We start from the raw sequence: 11,201 nt of genomic DNA, 5'->3' as shown, positions 1-11,201 counted from the left end.
TATGGTTACATCAAATATGGTTAGATACAGAACCCTGGAAATATAATCAGAGTTTTTCTTCTGCATTTTTGTCCTCATCTGCTTTTCTGCTTCTCTTTGCTTATTGATTTCATATTCATCCACTGCAAAAAGTTGAAACCATGAGATGAAGGAAGGCTAGTGCATACTTCTCATATGAATAGATAATTCATAGTAACGATTTTAATTGGTTCAATTTTATCACTATGCCCAAGCATGGATTACTGGTCCTGAAGATGGCCTGGGAGAATCAACATCTTCCAAAGCATATGCAAAAGAGAATATGAGGTTTATAAAAACTTTTAAGCATAAAATAAAGTTTAATACAAAAAGGGAGTATGAAATGTTGAGTTGTAGTATTTATTTATATGTGTTTATCAATATTAGTTATTTGAATACTTCATAAAGCATGAAACTAATGGCATGATTGCTTTTATCTTGGGAATAATGAGATGTGATTCCACCAGTGCAACTCAAAAGCAGTCACTACCCAACAGATATCCTGATCCCAAGCGAGAGAGAACTAGACTTAGAATCTTATGTTTCCATTAAGAAAAGTAGCTAGAATTTAAATATGAGTAAGGACATTTTTTATAATCACAGAGAAACTTCACTAGTAATTAAAGTTTGCTTTATTTTTTTCTCTACTTGATGCTCCTTGATAAAAATGATAAGCTTTTATTTATTTTTATTTATTTATTTATTTAAACATTTTTAAAACTTTTTTTTATTGAGTTATAGTCATTTTACAATGTTGTGTCAAATTCCAGTGAAGAGCACAATTTTTCTGTTATACATGAACATATATATATTCATTGTCACATTTTTTTTCCGCTGTGAGCTACCACAAGATCTTGTATATGTTTCTCTGTGCTATAGCGTATAATCTTATTTATCTATTCTACATGTGCCTGTCAGTATCTACAAATTTTGAACTCCCAGTCTATCCCTTCCCACCCCACACCCTTGGCAACCATAAGTTTGTATTCTATGTCTATGAGTCTGTTTCTGTTTTGTGTTTATGTTCTTTTTTTTTTTTTTCAGATTTCACATATGAGCGATCTCATACGGTATTTTTCTTTCTCTTTCTGGCTTACTTCAAAAGTGATAAGTTTTTAAGTCTAAACAATTAAAGAAATTCCACTGTGAAAGGAGAAGTAGCTATTTTAGTAATTTATAGTTACTTTAATTTGAGAGAACGTAATGGGTTATTTTACTAAAATTGAAACAGTAATGACTAGCAATTATTATTGCTCAATTACAATCATAGAAATGCTGCATAATGTTATATTTTATAATTTCAAAAAGGATATGTTGAAGACAAACCAATCGGAAAGCCAATATGAAGTCAATGTAATTTATTCATTGTTCGTCTTCTAGAAAAGGGATTTATTTCTCTTTGTTTTAGCATTTTCTTGAAATGCCTTGGCTTACTTTTCAATTCATTTCTGCATTTCAATTTCCGCTGAGTGCTTTCCATTTGTCACTACTTACTAAGAAAGATAGTAAAAATGGCTTAAGAATAATTGTAATTTTCATGACAAGACTAGAGTATTTCCAAGAATGAAAGGAAGATAATCCAGTTAAATTGCTATTTTTTCATCCACATTGGAATTTTTAGATATAAATGAGTTCATATAAATGGAAGAACTATCATAGAGGTAAGATCATTTAAACAGTTGGCTGCAATTGAAATAATTTCATGATAGGCCAACATGTCATGCAGTAAGGCATGGAATTGATACTATGATTGGTGGCTTTTGTCAAGATGTTTTTCCTCATTCGGATTCTATTGAAATGTGAAAGGAAAATATCCAATCATTATACATTATATTTAATGTCTAGTTAGTGAATCTTTAAGGTATATGTCTTTAAAAAATAAATCATGTGCCCAAGTGGAGAGGGGAATGGATCTTAATATGTGACCACAATAAATAAATTATACTTTTTTTTTTCAGGAGAAATCTTGATTAGTTGGACTAACAGAATTATGCTTGTGGCAGAATAAAGTAGGCAGAAAATGAGACAAAGAACATAGAGTAGAAATGTTCTTGTTTGTGCTGTGTGCATTTAGCCAAAGTATAGATTTGGGGTTTGACTGGCATCAGACTTCTTTTGCAAGGGATTTAAATGCCTGTGCCATTTGGTTTGTGTGCATATTGAGTAACATAACACATATGTCTCATAACAGAGTGTAAGACCTTGAACATGAACAATTATTCCAAACATGAATTACAAATATTTGTACATAACTAAAACTTTTTACAGGCTGAGATGAGCTAAGTGGAGCAAAAATATTATAGCAAAGGTGATGCAAACTTAAAAATCATGTTTACATGTGTGGCGTACAGAACAGATGCCTGGAGAACTAGCAGCATCACATTAAACTAATTACCAGCAAATAATTATTTTTACTTTAAAAGGCCCAAATAATTGTTCTGCTTTAAAAGATGTTATAATGATTCTTCTCAAAATGTGTCAAATATCTGGACAATTTGCTTCCACTAATAACGATAACTTTCTCAAATGTGACTTCAAATTGCCATTCTCGTAATACAGCTGTTTTAATAATTAGTGTTAGCAGAGTGGCTGTATTCCTTTTAAAGCTAGAAGTGTGAATATATTCCAATGTATTGCGAAATTTCTCAGACTAAATTACACTTTATATCACAGGAATTTGCAAACAAATAGAAATAAAGTATTTAGATAAAATTAAATTATTTGACTAGTGTTATAAACAGAGTACATATCAAGCTAAGTTTGAATGATGTTAGTTATCATTTTGATGTTTACTAGCAGAAGAAAGTTGTTTTGGTGAATCATATTTTTTTCTGTTTACTGTTTTTTTTTTTTACAAGGTTCAGGGCTGCAGCATTACAATTCAATATGTGTATACATTACAGAGTAATCACCACCATAAGTCTAGTTACTGTTCATCTGCCACGGTACAGTTGACCCCCTTTACCTCCTACCCTTCAAATCCCTTCCCCTCTAGTAACCACTGTCAGCTGAAAAAAATCACACGAAGTGAGAGTTGTGAGTTGTTTTATTTGGGGCAAAATGAGGACTGTAGCCCACAGACAACATTTCAGACAGCTCTGAGGACCTGCTCCGAAGATGTAGGGGTAATGAACATCAGTGTTGTATGTGATTTCAGTGAGGAGGGGACGTGCAGTCAAGCACACACTTGGCAGAGGGCTGTTGCTAGTCAGGAGGCGCAGATGTCATCTCTGTTCAGTGCTTTTCTGGATATGGAGAGACACAAGAATTTGGGTTCATAAAATCATCTCCTGAAAACATCTGTCTGAAGTCTGTTCTGCCAGTTTGCCCAGAACACAGAGCGCCTCATTCCTGACCTCCACCCTGAACTCCTTGCAGGGTGTGTTGAAGATCAGCAGTTGCAGTGGCCTGTGGCAGTCCTTGCATAGGGGATGGCAAGTGTCAATTTTTAGTTGGGACTACAAGTCTATTCTCCATATCTATGAGTTAGTCTCTATTTTATTTAACCTTAATTACCTCTTTAAAGGTCTTTTCTCCAAACATAGTCACATTCTGATGTGACTCACATCAGAGGTTTTGGACATCAAAGCCTCACATACTGAGGCTTTGGACTTCAGCATGAGAATTTCAGAGCTGAGCTGAACAATTGGTTTTATTGTCTGTAAATAAAATTGTACCAGGAATATCTAGAAATTGTTATCCTGGTGACTTGTTATAATTATTTGTGGATTAAAGCAATTTAAAGCTACCTGATCTTTACATTTTTCTCTGTTCCCCTTACTAGGCTTGGTCTGGTCTCACCCAGAAGTGGCATCGGGAGTAAAACAATGAATCAACACAAGTTAATGGACGTTCATCTTCTGTAAGATAAAATAATTTACAACGTAATGGATTTTTAAAATTTAATATTTATTAATATACAAATACCATTTCTATATTGATATTTATCAACACTTATAATTTCTATTTTAAAAATCTGTTCTGTCCCTTCACTTTATCTTCTTTACAAGATTTAGAAGGGTAAATTGAATAATACAATGTTTTCAACAAGCAGTCAGATGAAATGTGTATCTATGAGTGTAATTTAAATAATTTGTTGAGAGATTATTGTGACAGTTATGAGAACCATCCCCTTATTTTAAAAATGAGAAAAAATAGCAAAGAGATTGAAATGAGGATTTACAAGTACTATCCTCATTTTAATGCTTAAAACCTATTTAAAATTAAGACAAATCATTTAGCTGAAAAGCCCTTATCTAACATTACTTTTATAATAAGCATTATCATTTAAATCTCACTATGAATAGAATAATTACTGACTGTTATTCTCATTTAATTAAACTTAAATTACTTTAAATTACTTATAAATGGTACCTTAATATTTACTGTTAAATGTTTGGCATTTTGAATCAATGTGGTACAATAAATTAGGGAAACAAAGCATAATTTCTCCCCTGATAATGTATTCAAGATAATAATTTGAAATCTGTCCTATATCTGAGATGCTTTGGGGTCATTGGAATTTGTTGTAAATGGCTTCTTTAAATGAATTTCTGTTTTTATGCAGCATTTACGCTTTTGAAATGCTCTGTTTAAGGCAAATACATAACCCAAGTTTGTGTATGTGTGTGTGCACTTGTGTGTTGCCCATAAGAAAATAATAAATTCTAATAAAAAGAAACCAAATTAGTTTTCAAGGAAAATTGAAGGGAAAAACATTTCTACTTACTAGTAAGAAATAAATTACATTGTATAAAAGTGACTATTTAGAAACTTTGGTTTAGAAATCATCCTTATCTTATAAGAAGATTTCAGCCCAACTTTTTAGTTTAAGTTGCAATAATTCCCCAAGAAGCATGAGAATTCCTTCCAGGAGTATACTATTAAATATTCAATGTTTTAATTCTCCATTTAATTATTGCATTTCTATATTTTTCCCTAAGTTAAAAATACGTGTCTAACTCATTACAAGACAGAAAATTTGATTACTTCTGATTTTTTAAAATGTAAACTGATATTTAATAACCATGTACATTTATTTTAAGATTTAAGTGACTGATGAATATTACTTTAGCACAAATATAAAAGTTTTCAGAGATTTTATCAATAGCAGCCATCCCCTCTGTAGCTCAACCATTCACTGTTTATTCATGACTCAGCCTTCTCTCTCAACAAATAAATGTGAACTGTGAAGATTAGCTTAAGGATTGGACACAATTATATCAGTTAATTAGAAATAGATCTATTTTAGAGACCTAATTCTCATTCTCAAATTAACAAATAAATATAATAAAGATAGATTGGAAACATCATCTCTGTTAAAATTAAGTAGTTAACTCATATGATTAACACTAAAGAGTATCTAGCTGTTATATTTTGAATTAAGTTCAAAGAAAATACACAAACACATGGTTTAGTGTCTTTGAAAGGAGTAAGAGCAAAATCATAAGGGATTTTACAATTATTTCCCAAAGTACTACCTAGGAGATGGTAGGGGAAGCAGGGAACCCAGTACCTGAGCCATTCCACTCCTGCATATCCACAGCAGGCGTGAGCTTGCAGTCAAGACTTCACAGCTGAGGACAGACATTTGTTCTTCTCATCAGCATCCTCTCTTTCCCCTCATTTCTTCTCCTGCTCTTCTTCCTCCTCCTCCTATCCATTTTTTAAATTGCTTTTCTTGATTAATAAATCACATCAGGGCATATTCAGAAAGAATAATATTTTTAAGTTACCAATCAAGGATTTTTTATCTTTAATTAAAAATAAATTAGCAAAAACATATACTCTACTCACCAAATAACAACCTATGAGATATGGATCATTTGTATATATAGATCCCTGAGTGAAAGTGATTACCTACTTCAGCCCAACTGTAGTTTAGTTCAAAATCCAAAGCCTAAAAGCCTATAGAATCTGAAAAGAAGATAAAAAGGACTCACTCAATAAATTGCTATGAAATGACTAAAAACATATACACAACTAATGTGGTTAGATCACCATCTCACTCTTAGTTCAAAGTAAACCATGTATTATACAAAGCTTTTGTCAGCAATGCAGTGTGAGTTTTGCTGCCTAAATTCTGACTCTTATCCCTTCATACTTCAGGCCCCTAGTGCACGAAGGATGTGTGATCAGCCAACAGAAGATATTGAAAACATATGGGAATAAACTCCAGTATCAGATGGTTTGAAAATACGCTGGGACTTCCTGCCACCTAAACTGAATGGAATAGAGTGTGGATCTCAGAGCTGCCTTATTTCCCAGCTATAGGCAAAGAAGGTGGAAAATACTCCTACTCTAATGGGAAAAGAGAATCTTAGCCTCTCTTTGTGAGATACAAGAGAGACAGTAAGGGGGAAAATGCGTTACGAAAGTGCAATCATTGCTGATGTGAGAGATACATGTTCTACGTACATGTATCAGGCCTTCCTCAATGATGACTTACTCCTTACCTGGGGAAGGAGACAGCAAAAGGTAGAGAGGAAACAAATCTACTCTTAGAACTTCTCTGAGGAGGTAGGGGTTGGAGATTCTATTTTTTCTCCCATTCATGGGTTAATTAATTAATGTCTCATTTTACTTTTCAAAACTATGTTCTCTTAATATATTGGATTTACAAACTAAGTCTATAAACAGTCAAGGGAAAATAAAAACAAAAAGAAAACTGCCCAAAATAGCATTGTATCCGGTCAATTCTACATCTACTTTCTGAAGACCTTTTGCCCAAGATCTGCCTCTGCTCCTTAAGTAGGCTTCTAAGACCAGTTGGATGAGATTTAGTTCTTACCCGAAGCCATTTTTCACTTTATCGACTATTTTCCAGCTGGAGAAGTTGGGAATGATAAAGTTTTATTTTCTAACCAGGTGTATCCTGGGCTGAAAATTTATCTTCTAGAATCTGCTTGAAAAAGTAACAATTTCTTCTTCAGTTCATCTCTGTCTGTATCTTAACATATGCAACTGAAAGGAACCAGTTGGCACTTTAAATATTCTGCCTGACAATCTCTTTATTCACAAGTTCATTTGGTATATTTTCTATCTGATGTGTTACTGAAGGCACCTCTCTTATATAATGTATGCATTCTTTTCTTTACTTTCCAATAGCAGACTTTTTTCTTTTTTCCATACTCTACCACTGATTAGTTTATTACTTTAACTTCCAGTCACAACCTTCTAACCATCTCTCCTGTTGTTACTTATTAGCAGTTTTCTCAATGCCAAATGTTTCAGTTTTTGTTAGAGCAGTCCTCTACTTCTCTTATCTATTCTTTATAAATAAACAAATGTTTATTTATTGTGATTATTCACTTATTGTGATAGGACAAATTGTACAGAAACAGTATCTTGAAACAGTAAAAATGTATTATTTTTCATGCTTTCGAGAGCTGCCTAGGCAGATACATTGTTGGCAGTGATCATTCATGGGACTTAGGGACTCAGCTACCTGAGGATGTCCAGGGATGATTTAGGGTGATTTGGAGCAGAGGGATCTTGTCCCTTCCTCTGGGAGCAGATAGGGGTGTGAACTCAGATTTGGGTGGTTTTCATATCAAAAATGTGCTCCCAGACAAGTTTGTTTTCTGTCTCTAAGAATTAGCTAGCTCTGGGGAGGGGGTAGGTCTTCATGGCCCCCAAATGGCAAAGCATCACAAAATACAGAAAATAAAAACATGCTTAATACATGATTAATGTATTAATTAATACATGATTAATACAAGAAAATTAAAAAGAGGCAAAAAAATTTCACAGCCTAGCCTGGGAAGTCACACAGCGTAGTAGACATTGTGAACTATCACCCAGATTCCCTTTCAGGAAAGAGTTTGTTTCCCAGCCATTGAGGGTGCTATTGATGGAAAGCCTTCTGATGTAAGGGTTTGCAAAAGTTGTCTCGGTTGCAGTCACCTGGCCCAGAGTCACATCATTGTCAAGGCTGGCCACATCCAATAAATGGTTGTGGTGGTGATAAAGAGAAAGACTTGGCTACTTTCACCCAATGCAGGACAATTCTTGCAGACATTTTAGTTCCAAAGTTCCCTGTCAGCTTGGCTAAAGCTGTTGTCAAGATTTGTTTACAGGTTAACTTCTCTCTCTGCTCAATCTTGCTTGTTTTTCTTTCCTTCTACAGGTGTTGACACCAACAAAACTCTCCTAATAAACATCACGCATGCAAGGATCCCACTTGTGAAAAATAGCTTTATTCCAAAACACATTCTATCAGTTAAAACAATTCGCAAAGCCTTCTCAAATCAAAGGGATGAAAAAATTGCCTTCACCTCTTTAAAAAAATCGACAGTAATTTGTGGTCAGAGTTTAAAATCTTCTACAGACATCAAGACTTTAGTGCAAGATCATGTCTTCTGACAGAGAGAACTATTTGCCAACTGAATAAGAATTTTTGACGTGTTATTGAAACTTACTGGAGTCAGGAAACTGACCATGGGATATGAATGATCTACGTGGCTGGAGCTGGTTATTATGACTCAGGGTATTATCAGATCCACGAATAATTAGATCAGCAGGGATGTTAGCAATCAAAAGTGCGATGGAAATAGTATAGTTTGCATAGTTCAAAAAAGTTCCAGAAGACACAATAAGCTTCATAAAGAGGTGAGTCAGACTCCCATCCTACCTGCATCACTTGATCTGCCACCTCTCCTCAGATTACACTTACACTTATATGTGTGGTTTTTTATATCTGTTTAAAGTAGGAGGTTAAAATCCCTGAGTAGTTCATAAAAATGTTGTCTCAGTACTTTAATTAGAACGGAAAACAAACCATGATAACCTTAACAGTCATCAGAGGTGGGAAATCCACACAGTAAGCCAAATTCTTGCTAGTGAATTTTTTGTTGTTGTCTATGTGGCCACATGAAGACATATGTGCAGACTCCTGGACAGTGGTGAATGGCTTGGCTCATAAGTAAGTTACCTGCTAAGAATAAAACTAGAAGTTTGGATACGGAACAGTCTAGAGAAGAGGGATAGCACTGCAGTAGTGGAAACAAGGCATGTGAATCTTTGAAATTTACATCCACTCTCCTATAAAAGGAGAACATCGTTTGAGATGAGTTCTTTCACACTGAACTGATGGATGTCAGCCTCCCTCTCTTCTTGACCACGTGGAGTTTCTATGATGGATCCGTGAGCAGAGTTCCCATGATGTTAAGGATGAACGTGATGTATGAGCAGAGAAGCATGGCTTCCCTCCCATCAAGGCCACTGCCGCTGCTGAGATCTGTGCTGCACTCTGTAGAGAAAAATCTCTTGAGGAGGCCAGCTAGCCACTTAGTGCCAAATCACCAGCAGAACCACAGGCAAAAGGAAAAAACATAATATGAATAGCTAGACTTCATGATACAGATCAGAAGCATGTCTAGAATACAGGTGTTTCAATGTTGTTTCTCCATCAGATGAATTGGCAATTGCAGTCATCACAACCTTAATAGGGTAAAGAAATCAATGGCTCAACCCCCTTAAGGATTAAGCTCTCACGACCTAATCATCCAACCAGCCTAGCCTCGCTGAAGCACTGGAGTGGGTGGTAGAGGAAGGAAGTGACCAATTATGACTTCCATTAGAAACGTATTTCCATCACACTTCTGTATTAAACGTTTTCTTTAAAAAAAATTGCATTAAATCACCACCTTCAAAAGGACTTCAGAGACTTTAAGAGCCATGGAAGAATTTTGAGGGTAATGTTATGTTTATGATTTTCACTGTGATGATCATTTCACAGGTATATGCATACATCAAAATTTATCAAGTTATACAATTTATATGTATTCATTTTACTGTACATCCCTAATACTTCAATACAACTGTTAAAAAATATAATTAATATATATGTAACAGATATATATAATGTACACATATATAATAAACATTCATATACACATATATATGAGTGTATCTTTGTGAATATATTGAACTTAACTCATCATTACAAGATGTAGGTAAGATATTACGTAGTGAGCAGAACTCCCTTGTCATTATTATGTTATGACACATTGACTGTCTACAAGCTTGAAACTGTTGTTCAGGATCCATATCTCTCTAGCTTTACTGAAGTTCATGACAGGGTGATAAGGTCTTCCAAACAAGGGACAATGCCAGAGAGAGAACTAGTTAATGATGCTTTGCTTAGGCTTTCTCATATTAATGGAAATACATATATTCTGCATTTAAATTGTTCCTACCTGCAAAGTTGTATTTGATAAGATGATAAATAGATCAAATAAATTTCTAAATCAATAACATTCTAAGGGTTATCAAATCACTCTGTCATAATTCAGAGAGGAAGCTACGCCATGGCAATATTAAATGATTTTGCCGTTACTACATGTTTTATGTCCAGAGTTAAATTCAGGCTTTAAAATGTTCTTTCCAGTGATGTGTATCAAGTGATGTGTCTACTATCTCAAATAGATTATTTGTATGACTTCTGGTATTGCAGCTGCACAAAACAGAACAGTTGGTTATTCCACTGAGTGGGAGGACAACAAAAGATCAATGGATATTTTGAAGACAATTGAGAAACTGACAGAAATACCCAGAGAGGAATAGCTGGGCTTGTGATTGATCCATCTGTTTTCTTCTTTACTTAGTCCTCTTTAATATGTTAATATGTATGTATATTAAAAAGGAAAGGGAAAAATAACTGATATTTTGTTGAAATAAATTAAATCCATATGCATGACTTATACAAAATTAAGAAATATGTTTTCATAGGTGCTTCCAGAGATGGGATATTTTTCATTTTTCTTTTTTTTTTTTTTCAGCTTCTTTTGTTGTTGTTTTGGGGGTAATTAGGTTTATTTATTTATTTATTTACTTTTCTCATGGGGGTACTGGGAATTGAACCCAGGACCTTGTGCACACTAAGCACATGCTCTACCCCTGAGCTATACCCCCTCCCCCCAATAGCTCTTAATGGAAGATCTGTGATATTGTAGACTTTAATTAGAGTGCTATTGAGGAAGAAGATAATTGCACTTACAGTGTCCTGAGATGAGAGTCAAGATGCAGCAGGTGGACGAGAAATACTGCAGCGTGTCAGGGAGAAACAACATTTCAATGAATGCAGCGGCATATATCACGCAACGGAAAGAAGACAAGTGAAATAAAAACATGAATGAAGCAGCTTCAGTGTTGTTAATTAGGCTCATTCATGTTCCAGTGAC

At 34.4% G+C, this 11,201-nt stretch overlaps 1 non-coding gene across 1 annotated transcript; it reads right to left on the bottom strand.

The window, feature by feature from the left end:
* Positions 1–10,860: 10,860 nt before the first annotated feature.
* Positions 10,861–10,932, bottom strand: TRNAA-AGC (transfer RNA alanine (anticodon AGC)). Its single transcript has one exon. It is a non-coding gene; the product is annotated as a tRNA-Thr (tRNA).
* Positions 10,933–11,201: the final 269 nt, after the last annotated feature.

The sequence above is a fragment of the Vicugna pacos genome, chromosome 1, assembly GCF_048564905.1.
Source record: "Vicugna pacos chromosome 1, VicPac4, whole genome shotgun sequence".
Lineage (NCBI taxonomy): Eukaryota > Metazoa > Chordata > Mammalia > Artiodactyla > Camelidae > Vicugna > Vicugna pacos.
This window is presented reverse-complemented; position numbering and strand designations above follow the sequence as displayed.